The sequence below is a fragment of the Sus scrofa genome, chromosome 4 (assembly GCF_054392235.1).
Source record: "Sus scrofa isolate SSC_HxYL_T2T_F1_AM1 chromosome 4, Sscrofa_HxYL_maternal_Yorkshire_Landrace_v2.0, whole genome shotgun sequence".
Taxonomy (NCBI): Eukaryota; Metazoa; Chordata; class Mammalia; order Artiodactyla; family Suidae; genus Sus; species Sus scrofa.
In genome coordinates this window covers 45,833,229-45,852,918 of record NC_139386.1, presented here as the reverse complement: position 1 = coordinate 45,852,918, position 19,690 = coordinate 45,833,229, and the positions used below count along the sequence as shown (strand labels likewise).

The 19,690-nt window shown below is 37.1% G+C and overlaps 1 long non-coding RNA gene across 2 annotated transcripts; it reads left to right on the top strand.

The window, feature by feature from the left end:
* Positions 1-3,225: 3,225 nt before the first annotated feature.
* On the top strand, positions 3,226-18,915 carry LOC106510031 (uncharacterized). 2 transcript variants are annotated; one of them, XR_002343227.2, is made up of 3 exons: positions 3,226-3,328; positions 5,522-5,659; positions 16,399-18,391. It is a non-coding gene; the product is annotated as an uncharacterized LOC106510031 (long non-coding RNA). The 2 variants fall into 2 exon arrangements; XR_014843009.1 differs by having other exon boundaries at positions 3,228-3,328; positions 5,518-5,659; positions 16,399-18,915.
* The last annotated feature ends 775 nt before the right edge of the window (positions 18,916-19,690 follow it).

Sequence of the window (19,690 nt, the reverse complement as noted above, 5' to 3'; positions counted from 1 at the left end):
TGCTTAGTAAAAATCCACTGTCCTACAATTTAGTGGATTAAAACAACAATAGATTATTTTTTCAAAAAGATACATTCAGGTGATGAATCAGCTGGGGAATGAGCTCAGCTGAGAAAGCTGGCTTGGCTGAACTGTTGCCAAATGCGCTTTCATCCTGGGCTTCTTCGTTGCATGGTAGTCTCAGAATAGTGCTCTTAGAGGGCAAAGGCAGATGCTGCCAAGGCCTCCTAAGTCCAAGGTTTGGGGAACAGGTACAAGGTTAATTCTACTACATTCTACTGGTCAGAGCAAATCAAAGGCCAGCCTACATTCAAACAGGCAGAGGGCTAAATTCAGTCCCTTGATGGAACTTGTGGCCGTGTCTCATGCAGAGGGTCATGGATGTAGGGAGGTATGAGTCATTGGAGGTCATTTTATAATCATCTGTCACAAGCATAAACAATCTTTTGTGTTAGAAAGGCTCAGAGAAAGAAAACAAAATTCTTTAAGGGACATGATGCTTTGGGGAAGTTTAATTTGAAATTCTAAAGTCCATCTGAGAAGGATACCTTATGAATATCTATGTATTGTAAAGTATATCTATTATTAAAATGTTCTTGTAAGGGTTATAACTGCTTTCCTTAGTGCACACCAGGACACCACCCCCACTCTCTCACCCTGACCTCTGTCTCTCTACTCTGCGCCAGGAGAGCCAGCCTTGGAAATCACATAGAATTATATTTAAGTTCAATGCCTCTGAATGGTGATCTTGGTTAAGTTAGTTTAACTTCTCTACACTTCAGTTGTTTAATTAGTCTGTAAAACAGATAATAATAACCTACCTCCTGGGTATTTACGACAATTTAATGAGAAAATTATGGAATGTAACTATGCTTGGCACATAGATTTGCCATAAATATGTTTCTTTTTTTAAAACCACTCTTCCCTTTTAACTCTGTAGAAAGGGAAAGTGAGATAGGCATCACTGAACTAAGCTAGAAGCACAATGGGCTGGGACATGTTTGTATTTTTTAACTCATTAATTCACTTACATTCACCTTACTATTATTGCATGGTAGCATCTCAGTGAGAAGTCTGCATGCTTAATGCAAGAACACTAGCAGGCCTGAGGGAGTTGTATTTATGCATGAATGTTCCTGAGGCTTTTAGAAATGCCTGGTAGAAGGGATTTTAAGAAGCATTGTCAGGTCCAAGGAAATAGGGATTTTAGATTTCACATGAATGCCCTTTCCTTATATGTATTCCCTGAAAAGGGAGGAAACTCGTTCTTAGGTGAGGAGAACTTGAAGAATGGATACACATTCACTTAAACCTAGGGTACAAGCTTTATCTTCAGCTCTGAAGGATTTTGTTTACTTCTCCAGCAGACAGAATTATAACTCTGAGAGTATAAGGCCCTGTTCTGAAGTTGAAATAGATACATTTCACAGAAACAATGGAGGATGGGTTGAAGGTTTTGACTGCAGTTACAGAAGAGTTGATTTTTTTTCCAATTAATTAGTTCTAGATTGCCTCTTATTGTCTGTTTCATCATCAAAATAAGGGATAGCTATTCTACATCTCATATAATACTATAAGAGTAAAATAAGATCCAAGCTCTACAAGCATCTCTCAGCAGAACAGAGTGAAATGCAAAGTTCCACAGAGGACATGTGACTTGAACTTGTGTGGAACATTCCCTGTTGCTGCCAAACTGATAGTTAGGGTCCAAAGATGAGGACAAAAAAAAAGGAGTAAGTATCTCCACATGCTAAATCAGCAGAACTGTCCCCTCAATAACTACAATTAACCCCAATCAATATAAGCAGGAGAATGAGAAGGAAGAAAATAGAAATTATTGATGTCATGAATTGTTGGTTTAGGGAGTTCTTCTGTGGCTTCCCCCTGGCCTTTTCTGAAAAGCCAAGTGAGAATGCCCTAAGAGAATTACTTGCAAAGTCTGGAGTATCTGCATAAAAGGAAGACTAGTACCTCATTTTCTAGTTGCACATCAAATTAGGACATAGACCAGCTGAACTTCCCAAAGTCTATGTGAAAAGGAAAGAAGAATTAGTGAATGATAGCAGGGCAAACAGAAAAGCCTGTGGTATAGCTCAGCTGTCACTTCTGCTTTGATGTCAATGTGAGTTCCTGGTAGGACACGTTAGCACCACAAAAAAAATAGCTGGGCTTGTGCCATCGTGCCTACACCACCACCACCACCACCACCAAAATGCTAACTGCTGGATGAAACAAACAAAAAAACCAGCAACCAGAACCCATAGGGTATCTCACTGAGGGCAAGAGTGAGGAGAGTTGGAAGAAGTTAGGACACTACAGGTTGAGAAGACCCTAAAGAACTCACATTTGTCCCTCCTCTAGAAATACAGTATTTGAGTTCGTGGTGTAAAGAGCGCATTGTCAATGGCCAATCAGTTTCGGTCCAATAATTAGTGTCAAACAGCTCCAGGAAGTGACAGCCCATTGACTCCTTCCAACTCCTCCCTGTGTCCACTTCTTGGAGGAGCCAGGAACTAGGAAAGGTAGGAAGGACCTGAAACCCAGAGGTAAACTATATTCTTTCCTCCAATGTGTAAAATGGGAAAGAGATAAAGAGAAGACCATACCCTCTCCCCATTTCATGTCCTTCAAGCCACAGTGCTAGCAGATCACAGAAAAGAGGAAATTTTTGATTTGGATATAAAATTGGAGATTTAGATGGATAGATTTTTAATTACTGAAATTAACAAGGAAGTTACAGAATCTACCCAAGATGTGATAATGTGATGATATCTGTTATAGGAGCAAGGAAGAATTTGGAGCAGTATTTGGAGGAAACTACAACTGTTTCTTATTTGTATCTTGCTGAGTTCTACTTGTTTAATAACCTGTAGAGATAGAGAGACAGACAGACATACAGATAGATATGGACAGATATAGAAATATATATGACTGTTGCTTCAAATTCAAGCTTTCCTTGATTCAAATATTTTTTATTAATAATTACAAGTATTTGGTACTACATGCTGGGGCTACAAAGATGAGATAGGGCATTTAAGAGGTAAATGAGGTTAAATGAAGTCCTAATGGTGGGCTCTGATCCAATGAAATTCGTGTCCCTATAAAAAGAGAAACCAGATCTCCCTCTCTCTTTCTTTCACTCCCTTTCCCTCTCTCCCCTGGGCCTCCCTCTGACTCCTTCTCTCTCTGTCTCTGTCTCTCTCCCCATGAATCTGCACTGAGGAAAGACCATGTGAGGACACAGTGAGAAGACAGTCATCCGTAAGCCAGAAAGAGGGTCCTCACCAGAAGTTGAGTCCTTGATCTTGGACTTCCAGCCTTCAGAACTGTGAGGAAATAAATTTCTATTGTTTAAACTGTCTGTGGTGTTTTGTTTTAGCAGCTTGAGCTAATACAATCTACAAATAATAGAATGTCTTTTAAAAAATCCTTTTAGCCCTTGGAGACACATGTTCACACATTTCACAGAGAAACTTATTTGAGGCCACAGAATCAGTTGATAAATGTAAAAACTCATCTTATAGGAGTTCCCGTCGTGGCGCAGTGGTTAACGAATCCGACTAGGAACCATGAGGTTGTGGGTTCGGTCCCTGCCCTTGCTCAGTGGGTTAACGATCCGGCGTTGCCGTGAGCTGTGGTGTAGGTTGCAGACGCGGCTCGGATCCCGCGTTGCTGTGGCTCTGGCGTAGGCCAGTGGCTACAGCTCCGATTAGACCCCTAGCCTGGGAACCTCCATATGCAAATAGCAAAAAAAAAAAAAACAAAACTCATTTTATGATAAGAAACTTACTTTTCCTATGGTTTAAGAAACCAGTTGGGTAAGAAAAATACCTGTTACCTCTTTAGAAATTGAGATTCCCAGCATTTCCTTCTGTGAGATACAGAACCCCATTCTAGTTTTATTTTCTACACTTCTAGGCCTCTGAATCTTCTTATCTGCCTGACCCTTAAGAACATCATCCCAGTTTTTTAAACCGGTCATCTATTTTTTAATATTTCAGAATTTTTGCGGTATTTTGCAATTTATTCATTCATTCAGCAAATGTGCCAGGCACTGTTTTAGAGGTTACAGAATCCCTGACCTTATTATAACAAAGAAGACAGGTTAATACTCAGTTTAACAAGGATATATAATAGGGTGATAAATGTTATGAAGGAAGTAAGGCAGGGTAAGGGGAAATGGGGAAGATGAGTGAAGGGAACACATTTCTTTATAACATGGAGGAACTACGATAGGCTCCACTGATGTTTGGGCAGAAATGTGGATAGTGAGCAAGACCCTGAGAAGGGAACCTGCTTGGTATAAGCAGGAATAGCAAAGAAGCTTGAGGAGCCTGAACAAACTGAGCTGGGGCTTCTGGGGGGGTGGTGGAGTAAAAACTGAGACCAGAGAAGTTTGGCATGGACCCCATATGGGGCAGATCACACTAAGGCAGTTTGGATTTTCCTCTAAGATGAGAAAAATTTGTAACTCTTAGAGGCTTTTGAGTAGAGGAGTAACTTGATATGACATACTTTAAAGGGATCACAATGGCTACATTGTTTAAAATGGACTATTGGCAGAGTTCCCGTTGTGGTGCAGTGGTTAACGAATCTGACTAGAAACCATGAGGTTGCGGGTTCGATTCCTGGCCTTGCTCAGTGGGTTAAGGATCCGGTGTTGCTGTGAGCTGTGGTGTCGGTCGCAGACGTGGCTTGGATCCTGTGTTGCTGTGGCTCTGGCATAGGCTGGCGGCTACAGCTCCGATTAGACCCCTAGCCTGGGAACCTCCATATGCTGTGAGACCGGCCCAAGAAATGGCAAATAAAATAAAATAAAATGGACAATTGGTAAGAAACACAGAAGCAATGGAGGTAGAAGGAAGTGATTAGATTCTGGATACATTATGAAAATGAATCTAACACGATTTCCTGATTTCATGTAGTTTATGAAATACAGAAGTTAAGGATAACATCAATCAATCTTAGAACACTGATTATTTATTCCTGATAAATGTTTTGTCTTGGTAGGCTAGATCAAAGACTATGCACAGTATTAAATCTTTGGATATATATTGTCAATTGCCCTTTAAAATCTGAGAATCATTTTTTACCCTCACCTGTGGTGTCTGACACTTTATGTTTCTCAAGAGCCAAGATAAATAACATGGAATTTTAATATGGAAGTCTTAATAGTCTTATTAGTCTTATTTTTGTAATTTATTTAACTTTATCCTTGATTCTGGATATTAGTTAATATTTTTATTTATCATTGGACATTTTTCCACTGGGGAGTTCATCATTGTATTATAATTCATAATTTTACTTATAAGTTTAATTTAAATTTTATTTATTGATTGATAAAACCCATTCCCTTTTCCTTCCTGGGAGTACAGCTAAACTCCGTTTCTCAGCCATCCTTGCACTTAGGGGTCATGTCAAAATTTTGGCCAAAGTTTTGTAGAAGTGATATAGACTACTTTAGACCAGGCCATAAAAACCTTCTCACATCATCCTCCATGCTCTTTCCCCTCTAAGACAGAATGTGGAAGATGACCCTCAAGGGGACTGGAGGAGTCACATGTTGAGAACGGCACAAGGAAGGAAGGCCCTGAGACACTAAATCACTGCTTATACGAGAGTTGCCCACCAAGAACAACAGTTCTGAACTGTTTTATGAGTAAGAAATATTCTTCATTGTGTTAAGCCACAGAAATTTCAGTTCATTTAGTATAGTAGAAGGTGTTTTTACTAATTAATATAGACATATATGAAGAGAGTTATACATAATTTATCTTCATACAGTAAATATTTTGATCTTTTGCCTGTGTGGAAAAATGTGAAATTTTCTTCTCTGAGTATATACTGACATCCATGTTCCCTCATGCTGAGTTACTGATCTACTCCTCTCAATTCCTGCTTTGAGTTAACAATTCCAAGAACAGGACACAGTGGACTGAATTTGGTCCACTCTGTCTCTGCCTCTCTCTCACATGTGTACATGTACACACACACACACACACACACACACACACACACACACACACACGTTTTCTGAAAGACACCTGCCTGATTGGTCACCAGACTTGCAATTGACACTCTGCCATTTTTGTTTCTTTGCCATTTAAACTCCCTCTTAGTCCCATTTTCTAAGAAACACTCCTTTTGGTTATTATTCCCATTGTAGTGTCCTGAATAGCATAGCCATCTGTGCTCTTGAGGCCTGGAAAACTTTTGAAACTTAAACACCTGTAATAAATAAGACACACATTTTTTTCTAGCTTATTTTTTGTCTTTCAATTTTGTCTGTTGTATATTCTGTGTGTGTGTGTGTGTGTATGTGTGTGTGTGTGTGTATGTCTTTTTGCTTTTCTTGAGCCAATCCCTCAGCATATGGAGGTTCTCAGGCTAGGGGTCCAACTGGAGCTGTTGCCACCAGCCTACACCAGAGCCACAGCAACGCGGGATCCGAGCCGTGTCTATGACCCACACCACAGCTCAAGGCAACGCCAGATCCTTAACCCACTGAGCAAGGCGAGGGATTGAACAGCAACCTCATGGTTCCCAGTCAGATTCATTAACCACTACGCCACGACAGGAACTCCACTGTTGTATATTCTTTCTTTCTTTTTTTTTTTTTTTTTTTTTTTTTTTTGTCTTTTTGCCTTTTTCCATGGCCGCTTCCCATGGCACATGGAGTTCCCAGGCTAGGGGTCTAATCGGAGCTGTAGCCACCAGCCTACACCAGCGCCACAACAACGCAGGATCCGAGCCGCGTCTCCAACCCACACCACAGCTCACGGCAATGCTGGATCCTTAACCCACTGAGCAGGGATCGAACCCGCAACCTCATGGTTCCTAGTCGGATTTGTTAACCACTGCTCCACGACGGGAACTCCCACTGTTGTATATTCTTAATGGGGCTCTAATTTTCCACTATACATTATCTTTATATTCTCTGTAATTTATAGCCCATGAAATATCAAACTGTCTTCTTTCGCCGGTATAATTCCTAACCTCATTCTTTCTCAATTCAGGTTGAGCCCAGAATATAGGATGCACAAGTGAGCAGAGTGCCATTTCTTGCTTTGTCCTTCTCATGCCTTATTCACTCCCATTCACTTTCCCTTTTGGTCAGCTGACTCTTAAGGATATATTTTAGGTCACTCAGTCTTTCTGAGAGACCCTGCCTTGTATGGCTAGTCGGTTTGTCATTGACCTCACCTATCACATTTTCTCACTGGTCTTACTGATAACCTTGTCCACACTAATCAACACTAATTGGTCAGACCAGCTAAACTCATCACACAGGGCTTTCTATATGAAGTACTAAATGGTTCTCACTAGGTTAATATTAAGCTGTCAGCAATGCTGCATTCCTTTGTAGAGGCTCCAGGGGAGAATCCATTTTCTTACCTTTTCCAGCTTTAAGAGGCAATAAGCATTCCTTCTCTGTGCTCTTTTCTTCAATCTTCAAAACCATCATCTTCAAATCTATCTCTGACCCTCCTGCCTTCTTTCACTTATAAGAACCCTTGTGATTATTCACATAGATAGTACAGGAAATCTTTCCATCTCAGTATCCTTAACTTAATTTTATCTGCAAAGTCCCATTTGTCATGTAAGTTAACATAGTCATAGGTTCTTGGGTTTAGTATATGGATGGACATCTTTGGTGAGACATCATTCTACCTCCCATAGGAGGATTTCCCCACCCGTGGTCTTTTCTTGACTCTTAAATTGTGTCTAGTCATGGACCACTTGGTGCAGAAATTTTTTCAGAGAAAAATCTCAGTTCTTAATTTCTTCATTTTTCCCTAATTAATATGAGTTGGTTAACATAAGTGAAAATAAAATCTAGAAGAAACTAAAATGTAAAACAACAAAAGTGGCACCATTGTATGAGAAATAACCCCTTGATTAGAAATACCATTAATTCAACTCAGAGTTACCAGAAATGAATAGGTAACTTTTAGTTGGGCTGATACAAGAAAGGTCTGTACTTATGTATGACTTGGTTTGTCTTTTTAAAAAACGTTTTATTGGAATACGGATGACTTACAATGTTGTATTAGTTTCAGGTGTACAGCAAAATGAATCAGTTACACATATATCCACTTTTCTTATATGGGTTATGATGGAATACTGAGTAGATTTCCCTGTGCTATACAGTAGGTCCCCTTGTTATCTATTTTACATTTAGTAGTGTATATATTAATCTCATCCTCCTAATTTATCCTACACTCCCCCCTCTTAGTTTTCCCTTTGGTAACCATAAGTTTGATTTCAAAGTCTGTGAGTTTATATTTTATAAATAAGATTTTTTAGTATCATTTTTATTAGATTCCACATATAAGTGATATCATATGGTATTTTTCTTTCTCTTTCTGACTTAATGTGATAATCTTTAGGTCCATCCATGTTGCTGCAAATGATAATATTTTATGTTTTTTATGGCTGAGTAATATTCCATTGTGTATATGTACCACATTTTCTTTATCCATTCCACTGTTAATGGACATTTAGTTTGCTTCCATGTCTTGACTATTGTAAATAGTGCTGTAGTAAACATTGGGGTGCTTGTACCTCTTTGAATTATGGCTTTCTCCACATATATGCCTAGGAGTGGGAACTTGCTTTTTCTTAAAAATTGAAAATATCTCTTGAAGATAATAGTATAAATTTCCATTTAGGATACACTGATTAAAATAAAACATGTAAGCCTAAATAAATATTTCTAATGAACCAGAGGATCAGAAACATAAATCAATATAAAATGCTGTGCAGGATCAGTACAATAATATAAACTTTTAGAATACTAGAAATTCTTTAATTAAAACAATATCAGATTTTCAAACTCAAACGTTTGTGTGTTTGTTTTGTCCTAGCAGATATTCTTATCTACTCTTTTCTATAATCATATAAATCACTTATTGATTGCTTACTTAATACCAAGCACTATCCTTAGTGTGAGTGCATGAAAATGAATAAAGCATGACTTCTAATTATGAGACATTTACAGTCTACTGTGACTCAAAAAAAAAAATAAAATACTCCTGCACTAATGGATATATAAAGAAAACACCATGGGGAGTTCCCGTTGTGGCTCAGCAGAGACTAATCTAACTGGCATCCAGTGAGGATGCAGGTTTGATCCCTGGCCTCGCTCAGTGGGTTGGGGATCCAGCGTTGCCATGAACTGTGGTGTAGGTCACAGATGTAGGCCAGTGGCTACAGCTTCAATTTGACTCCTAGGCTGGGAACCTCTATATGCCACAGGTGCGGCCCTAAAAAAAAAGAAAGAAAGAAAGAAAACACCATGAAAACAGTTAAGAGAGCTCTAATTCTTAAGCAATCAAACCTTAGAAAATAATGTACCCAGTCTTAGCTAAAATGCTATTTACTGATAAGGTAAAAGATAAGCTAAATGTCCCTTTTAATGCACTTACTTAAAAACATTTAAGAATGACACTACTTTTAAACAAAATGCAGTATAAAGAAGTTTATACTTGGAGAGGTAAAGAATTATAGTAATGATGATTCTCTTGTTATTGGACAAGTTATATCTCTATAAGAACTTATCAACTCTATTCAATAAGCCTAACCATAGAAATTTATTACCATAAGAGCTATTAACTAAACAATAGAAAACTTACAACAAACCTGTTTAGAAAGTGACAGGTGATAGACCGGCAGACATACATAGATGGCAGAGAGACAGATAAGTAGGCAGATAGATAGATGACTGATAGTGAAATAGTTAGACAGATAGAGTTAAGAAAATTTATTTACTTTATTTACTTTATTTACTTTAGGATATAGAAACTAGCCATGTAGTAAAAACTAAAAAAGTTAAAATTTCTAAGAAACCAAGCTCAGCTGAATCCACAAATTTTTGGAAAAATGTTTTTGTTATTTTAATAACATTTTCTAATTTGTTATTGTACAAGAATGTGTTTTCTTCATATTTCAATATTTAGAAAATGGAGAAAGGGACTTCCCATTTAAGAACCCAACTAGTATCCATGAGGATTCAGGCTGGATCCCTGGCTTTGCTCAGTGGGTTATGGATCCAGCATTGCCATGATGTAGGTTGCAGCCATGCCTTGGATCCTGTGTTGCTGTGGCTGTGGTGTAGGCCAGTAGCTGCATTTGTGATCGGACCCCTAACCTGGAAACTTCCATATGCCGCAGGTGTAGCCTTAAAAAGAAAACAAAACAAAAACAAAAACAAAATGGAAAAAGGACAGAGAGGGCATTTTTAGGAATATAGGTCAAATTCCTGTCAGGCAGAAATCAATCTTTGGGAATTTACTTTAAGAGCTTACAAATGATGGGTGAATTATTATAGAAATTGATATCAGGAGGTGGAAGGCATCAGAAGAAATCAGAAGACTGCTCTCATTCTTTATTTTTTCTTTTCCTTTTATTTACCCCTCCCCCACTTTTTCTTAACATTGCATCTGCAGTGTATAAAAGTTTTTGGGCCAGTGGTCTGCATCTCATGGATACTAGACTGGATCATTACTGCTGAGCCACTACGTGAACTCCAAACCTATATATTTTTTTAATCTTTTTTTATTATTATTATTTTTTAGTAGTTATTTCTCCAATACAATTTTTTTTTTTCTACTCTACAGCATGGAGACACAGTTACAAGTACATGTACACATTCTAATGTCTCACATTATCATGCTCCATCATAAGTGACCAGATGTAGTTCCCAGTGCTACACAGCAGGATCTCATTGCTAATCCATTACAAAGGCAACAGTTTATATCTATTAGCCCCAAGCTTCCCAGCCACCCCACTCTCTACTCCTTCTTCTTGGCAACCACAAGCCTATTCTGCAAGTCCATGATTTTATTTTCTGTGGAAAGGTTCATTTGTGCCTCATATTAGATTCCAGATATAAATGATATCATATGGTATTTGTCTCGAACCTATATTTTTAAAGAGCTTTAAGGAGTTCCCATCGTGGCGCAGTGGTTAACGAATCCGACTAGGAACCATGAGGTTGCGGGTTTGATCCCTGCCCTTGCTCAGTGGGTTAACGATCTGGCGTTGCCGTGAACTGTGTTGTCGGTTGCAGACGCGGCTCGGATCCCGGGTTGCTGTGGCTCTGGCGTAGGCCGGTGGCTACAGCTCCGATTCGACCCCTAGCCTGGGAACCTCCATGTGCCGCGGGAGTGGCCCAAGAAATAGCAAAAAGACAAAAAAATAAAAAATAAAGAGCTTAAAAGGGCCAGAACAAGGAGTTCCCATTGTGGCTCAATGGAAATGAACCCAACTAGTATCCATGAAGATTTGGGTTCCATCCCTGGACCCAGTCAGTGGGTTAAAGATCTGGCATTGCCATGAGCTGTGGCATCGGTCGCAGACGTGGCTTGGATCTGGTGTTGTTGTGGCTGTGATGTAGGCCGGCAGTTGTAGCTCCTATTCGACCCGTAACATGGTAACTTCCATGTGCCACAGATGTGGCCTTAAAAAGAAAAATAAATGAATAAATAAATAAGCAAGAACAAATGCATAGATGAAGAAATATAACATGTTCAAGAACAAAAGAAGTTTGGAAGGTGTTAGAGTAAGGGTGTGACTGATTTGATGGGACAAGGAGTCTCTGTGATGTGAGGGAGCAGTTCTGTGCCCAGATTTTGCTGGTGATCAAATAAATCTATACATGTAGTGAATAACATAGAACACAAAAAAAGAATGCTTGTAAAACTGGTGCAATCAAAATAAAATCTATGGTTAACAGTATTGTACCAATGACATTTTCCTGGTTTTGATAAAATTCTATGAAGCTGGCTGAAGGGTACACAGGAACTCCCTCTATTATTTTTGCAACTTTAAGTGAATCTAAAATTAAATCAGAATTAAAAGTGTTTGAAAAGTCACATTCTAAATGATTCATGAGTCAAAACACTCAAAAGAGAAGTTAGAAAGTACTTTGAATTGGACAAAAAATACAATGTAAAATTTGTGGAATACTCTAAAGCAATCCTCAGAGAAAAAATTATCACATAAAATCCCTATATCAGAAAGGAAGTTCTTATACCAATAGTCTCAGCTTCCACCTTAAGACATTAGAAACAAACAGAGCAAATCAAATGTCAAGCAAGCGAAGAAAGAAAATGATAAAACTCAAGAGTCCTAGTGCCTTCAGAGGGAGCATGGCCCTGCTGACACCTAGATTTCAGACTTTTGGCTTTCAGAACCATAGAACAACATATTCCTGTTGTTTTGAGCCACCTGTTTTTTGTACTTTTTAAATAGCAGTCTGAGGAAATTAGTACAACTGGCAATGGTGCTATTCCTAGTTTATTATTCATAATAAGTGGCTTCATTAACAGTAGTCACATTTGGGACTGAAATCAGTTAAAGAAATTTCTAATGTATGTTTTAATTTTAAATATATTTTTAAATTTTTAATTAATCCTTAAAATTTTAATACACTTCAGTATTCTCAAAAAAAAGATATACAGGTACACAAAAAGAACACCAACAGGTACACAAAAAGACACTCAACATCACTAACCATTAGGGAAATGCAAATCAAAACCACAATGCGTTATCACCCCACATTTATTAGGATGGCTTTTATTTAAAAAAAAAGATAAAAGATAAGCGTTGTTAATGTTATAGAGGAAGGGGAACTCTTGTGCACTGTTGGGAATGTAAGTTGGTGCAGCCACTATGGAAAACAGAATGGAGGTTCCTCAAAAAATTAAAAGTAGAACTACCAGATGATCCATTGATACCACTTCTGAGTATGTATCTGCAAGAGACAAAATCCATATCTCAAAGAGATATCTGTACTCCTAAGTTCATTGCAGCATTGTTCATAATAGCTAAGACATGGAAACAACCTAATTGTCCAGGATAAAGATGATGTGATACATACAACACACACACACACACACTCACACATGCATGTGTGCGTGCGTGCACACACACACACATACACACACACACACGGAATATTATTTAGCCAAGAGATAGAGGGACATCCTGCCTTTTGTGGCAAAATGAACCTGGAGGATGTTATGCTAAGTGAAATAAGCCAGACATAGACAGAGACAAATACTGCATGGAAAAAAAAAAAAGTTGAACTCATAGAAACAAAGAGTAGAATGGTGGGTACAAGCCTTCAATTACAAGATAAATAAGTTCTGTAGATAAAATACACAACATAATGACTATAGTGATGACTGTATAGTATGATTGAAATTTTTTAAGAGTGGATCTTAAGCGCTTCCAAACACACACTAAAGGTAAGTATGTGAGGTGACAAATGTGTTACTCAACCTGATTGTGGCAGTCATTTCACAATGTATACATATATCCCAATCATCACATTGAATACGTTAAATATACACAATTTTATTTGTCAATTATATCTCAATAAACTAATAAAACTCACAAACATTTTTTTAAAAATAAATGACTATTGGATTCCCGTTGTGGCTCAGTGGTTAATGAATCCGACTGGAAACCATGAGGTTGCGGGTTCGATCCCTGGCCTTGCTCAGTGGATTAAAGGATCCGGCGTTGCCATGAGCTGTAGTGTAGGTTGCAGATGCAACTCAGATCCTGCGTTGCTGTAGCTCTGGCATAGGCCGGTGGCTACAGCTCCGATTTGACCCCTAGCCTGGGAACCTCCATATGCTGCGGGAGTGGCCCTACAAAAAGGCAAAAAGACAAAAAAAAAAAAAAAAAAAAAAAAAAAAAGACTATTAAATAAATACTATATGGTGCAATGGTTTCATACAATATTTTAAGGATGACTTCGGTACTGAAAAATTAATTACTATGCAAGGATAAAAGAGTGAAATTATCTGAGGAAATATGTAAATAAATCAGTATTAACAAAGCTGAAATTTTAATACTGTTAAAAATGATTATATATATATACACACACATACATATGTGTATAACTGACTCACTTAGCTATACATCTGAAACTAATAAAACATTGTAAGTCAATGATACTCCAATACATTTTTTAAAATGATAGTATAATTTTTTCACTATTTCTTTCCATTTGATAATTTATAGCTTTTGTTTAAAATTATTATTTTATTTATAAATTATTATAATTTGTAGCTGTTTACGAAATAGATTTAACATTTCTTGGAGTTCCTGTTGTGGCTCAGCAGGTTATAAACCCAAGTAGTACCCATGAGGATGTGGATTTGATCCTTGGCCTGCTCAGTGGGTTAAGGATCCTGGCATTGCCATAATCTGTTGTGTAGGTCGCAGGCATGACTTGGATCTGGCATTGCTGTGGCTGTGGATTAGGCTGCAGCTGTAGCTCCGATTTGACCTCTAGCCCGTAAACTTCCATATGCTGCATGTGTGGCCCTAAAAAGCAAAAAATAAATTAATTAAACATTTCTTTAAAATATAAGAGAGTAAAGTGTTGGAAATCTTTGATGTGCTTTTGTTTTTCCTTTCCCAGGGCACTCCATTCTTAATTCTACTTATCATGCTACTCAAAATAGGTACCACTAATTACCCAATTTTAGTATAATCAAAATGCTAGAAAGATTTTTAATGACGTGTCTTAAGGCTTCCATACCTTGATAGACATATCACAATGGCAAAATACTTTCTTTTCCTACTAATTTAAGTTAAAATCTGATTTTTTAAACAAAATAAACATGAATTCCTACATAAAAAATAAGTCCTGCCAAGAAAAGTACATTAATAGTGCATTATTCTAATCATTATAATTGCTTGGGGGAAAGGGGTAATTATCATGACAAATAGTGGAGCTGTTTTCAACAGCAATTCTCTATTTCATATATTTTTTTTCTTTTTACGGCCACACTCATGGCATATGGAAGTACCTGGGCCAGGGGTCATATCAGAGCTGCAACTGCAGCTGCAGCCTAGGCTATAGCCACAGCAACACTGGATCCAAGCTGCATCTGTGACTCCAATGCAGCTTATAGCAATGCCAGATCCTTAACTCACTTAGCCAGGCCAGGGATTGAACCTGTGTATTCATAGAGACAATATCAGGTCCTTAAGCTTGTGAGCCACAGTGAGAATTCCCTTGATTTCATTTGAATCCTTGCTCCTCCATATGTTAAAAGTTCTACATTATCTTCTGATGCATTCTGCTTCATTGCTTAGATTTGAAATTCTCAGGTTTCTCTAAAACCTAACTTCCTTTTTACCTTTTATTCCGTGTTTATTTCTTATTTATATACTAAGCGTTTTAACAGCAGCAACTCAATAAGTGTCTTTGATCACAATTCCTGGTGTACTCTGGAATGGACTATTTTATTTTAAATACATTTTTTATTTTTTGGAAAGATGAAAAATTCTCCTTGTATGTGATTAATACACTTTTTCAGAGAAAAAAAATTCATACAAAAAGGCCAAAAGAATTAATGAATTAATAGGGTACATGCTCAGAGTTCCCACTGTGGCACAGTGAGTTAAGAATCGGACAGTAACAGCTCGGGTTGCAGCTGTGGCTTGGATTCGATTCCTGGCCCAGGAACTTTCATATGCTGCTGGTATGGCCATTAAAAAAAGAAATAATGTACATGCTCAACATACAAAAATCAACTGTATTCCTGTATACTAATAATGACCAATTGTAAAATTTATTTTAATATTTTAAAAAAATGGAAGAGACTGCAGGGAAAAATCCCACACTAAGAAAGGCGAAGCCAAGTCTATTTTCTTAAGAAGTGAACAAGCAGATCTTGAGATCCAGGAAATACCGTTTTTATTTGACCCAAAGTACACTTGATCCAGAACACATTACTGTTTTTTGGTTTTTGTTTTTCTAATTGATCATCAAACTTTCAGAAGTCATCACTGTTGATATTCTTACCTCTATGATGGCAAATGTGAAGAAAGGGGTGTCAGAAGACCATCTCCTATATATCATTTTCTTTACCCTTTAAATCTATCAAATTGAGATACATTCACATTAAAAAATTCTAGAAAAGCCTATGACACATTTATTAGCAATGGTCATTCATTTTGTCTCAAATAAGTTTAATAAACGACATTTTTCAACACCTGAGATTTTTTTAGAAGGATCCTTTTCTCCCCATTCCTTCCTTTCTTTTATATATGAGGATGTGGGAGTATACAGTTGTGATGTCTAGGAAAGGGATAGAACAACTGGGTTCTCTCTTTAGAGAACAGCATATGGCTTTTTTTTTTTTTTTTTTTTTTTTTGCTTGCTCTCGTGCTGTAGTGGGTATGAGTGTCAGAAACTGGGAGAGGGTCATACAAAGGGAGATGGGAGAACAATGAACATAAACTCCACCTCTGTGGTTTTGACTAAGATGAGTACCCATTTACTCTTACAGGCAACAAAATATCATCTGTAGCAGACCCTATCTGAGCTAATGGCTTGGTTTTACTTGCCATTGATTTTTCTTTCCACAGGAGATCAGGAACAGAAACCTACCTACATCTGCTTCTGAACAGGCATCACTCTGCATCTCTTGGTGTCAAAGGTGCCATGAAACAAAGAACCCATTGTTCAAGATAAGATCAATAAGTAAATAGTGTGAAATATGCTGGCTTTTTTGAAAATGCCGGCCCCACTTATTCTGTAAGATTGACTCCTTATGTTTCATTCAGATCTTTGCCTATGTGTTACCTTCTCAGATCTAGATCCTCCCTGACAAAGCTGAATAGATTCCCATTCCCATCCCATGTTATTCTCCATTATAGCATACTTGGTTTCCTTTGTAGTACTTAATACAATATGTACTTACCTACTTATCTGTTTACTTGTATATCAAATAATATATTTATTAACTTGCTCATTAATAAGTCCTTATAAAAAGACTTATACCTTTTTAGCTCTTCAGTGTTTACCCAGCATTTATCACTGTACCTAGTCCATAGCATAATAAAATAAATTTTATTATCAGCGGGAAGAAGGGAGAAGGAGTTGTTTTTAATACACATTTAAAAATTCTATACTTGATTTGATTTGGCTTTGATGGAGAAATGGGGGGAGAAGCAGTGTGTAGTTCTACTTCCAAATTTAGAAAAGTAGACATTGTAGGGGAAGAAAAACAATTATCGGATTTATTACATTTCAAACTTATATTTGATACTTAATATTAAAGCAGTTCCTGCTCTCCCTTATATCTGTAATATTCTCCATGTTTATAATATTCCAAATATTTACTTAGTGCTTACAGTATTTTTAGAAATATGTGTAGCGTAAGAGATCGGTGGGACACAAGACTAACCTAATTCCTTCTTAATGCTGAAAATATATTAGAGAATATCAATTGGAAGTTTTTGGGTAATTGTTTCTTAAACTGTATTTTTTTTTAAGACATAATTTTTTTTAACATATTTGGATATAAAGAGTACTCTTCACTTCCTAAAGAATTGTGCTTTCTCCATTTTTCTTAAAACATGTATCTCCTTGGATTAGCTTTTAATTTTTCATGGTAGAGACATGGATGTTAAAAACAGGTCATGTTCAACTCCAGTATAAGAAAACCAGCTGTGCAAGTGCCATATAAACAGCCTTGACACCTGACCTCATTGAGGAGGAGACAACCTGAAATGGAAAAATGTGGGGAGCTGGAGAAAACATAACTCCAAATGAAGGGTAACACACTCCTGCTGTTCTATAATTTCATTGATTGTCAGAGCTCAGTTTTTCAAGAGAAGCTAGAAGTCTTCTTTTTTTAGTTTTAAGCTATCAGATTTTTAAATGTTCAGGGCCTAATTAAAAAAAAAAAAGTGTCTGGATAGCTTTGTGCCCCAGTATGTGATCAAGTCTTGAGAATGTTCCATGTGCACTTGAGAAGAATGTATATTATGATTTTTTTGGATGTAATGTCCTGAAAATGTCAATTAAGTCTCACTTTCTATTGTGTCCTTTAGGATCTCTGTTGCCTTATTGATTTTCTGTCTAGAGGATCTGTCCATGGATGTGAGTGGGGTGTTAAAGTGTCCTACTGTTATTGTATTCCCATCACTTTCTCCTTTTATGTCTGTTAGTATCTGTTGTAGGTATCTGGGTGCTCCTATATTAGGGGCATATATATTGACAATTGTAATATCCTCTTCTTGAATCGCTCCTTTTACCATTAAATAGTGTCCTTCGTTGTCTTTCTTTATGGCCTTAATTTTAAAGTCTATTTTGTCTGATAGGAGTATTGCAACTCCTGCTTTCTTGTCTTTTCCATTGGCATGAAATATCTTTTCCCATCCTCTCAATCTATCTGTGTCCTTTGCCCTAAGGTGAGTTTCTTGTAGACAGCAGATTGAAGATTTTTGCTTTTTTATCCAATCTGCCACTCTGTGTCTTTTGATTGGTGTATTCAGTGCATTGATATTTAAGGTGATTATTGATAGATATGTATTTATTGCAATGGATAAAAATAAAAATCATTATATAAAACCACTGACACAAAAAATACGTGGCTGTCATTGCACTCATACCCAATCTATCAAAACATCACAAAAAAGGAAAATTACAGGCCAATATCACTGATAAACATAGCTGCAAAAATCCTCAAAAGATATTAGCAAACTGAATTCAACAATACTAAAAGGATTATACATCATGATCAAGTGGGATTTATGCCAGAGATAGGATGATTCAATATTCACAAAGAAATCAAATTGATACACTATATTAACAAAATGAAGGATTAAAATCATGTGATCAGGAGTTCCTGTTGTGGCTCAGCAGAAACATCTGATTAGTAACCATGAGGATGCTGGTTTCATCCCTCGCATTGCTCAGTGAGTCATGGGGCTGGCATTGCTGTGAGCTGTGGTGAAGGTTGCAGACATGGCTCAGATCTCACGTTGCTGTGGCTGTGGTGTAGGCCAGCAACTACAGCTTGATTTGACCCCTAGCATGGGAACTTCCATATACCATGTGTGCGGCCCTAAAATAAATAAATAAATAAATAAATAAAATCCTATAATATATATGTTTGAATATTCTAATATATATTTAAATCTAATATATCTCTATATGTCTATATATATGCGATATCAAAAAATGAAACTTTGCATTTGTAACAACTTTGATGGACCTAGAGGGTATTGTGCCAGGTGAAGTAAATCAGACAAATACCACATGATTTCTCTTGTATGTGGAATCTAAAAAAAACAAATGAACAAGTATAAAACAGAAACAGACTTATAGTTACAGAGAACAGACTGGTGGTTGCCAGAGTGGAAGTGGATGGGAGAATGGGTGAAACATGAAGAAGATGATTAAGAAGTCCAAACTTACAGTTATAAAATGTCACAGGGATGTAATGTACAGCATAGAGAATGTGGTCAACAATACTGTAATAACTTTGTATGGTTACAGATGGTAACTTGTTAATATAACCATTTTGTAATGTATGAAAATACAAAATCATTGTTTTATACCTCAAACTAATATTGTAAGTCAATTATACTTCAATAAAAATATGTGGCTGTCAACTGGACTTCAGTAAAAATAAAACAGAAAAAATTATAGAAGCAGTTTTATTGCTTGTTTAAACAAGTAAATATGTGGTCAAACAAATATGATATTATACCAGATGGAGCCCTCGAGGTGTCTGTTTCTTGCATCCTAATGGATATTTCTCAGTTTCAACTGAAAGAACCTTTGACCACTAACACTTGGGATATTTAGGGGAAGAATGACTATTTAGTTCCTTTCACATTACATAACAGGGCCTTAAACATATTGTTG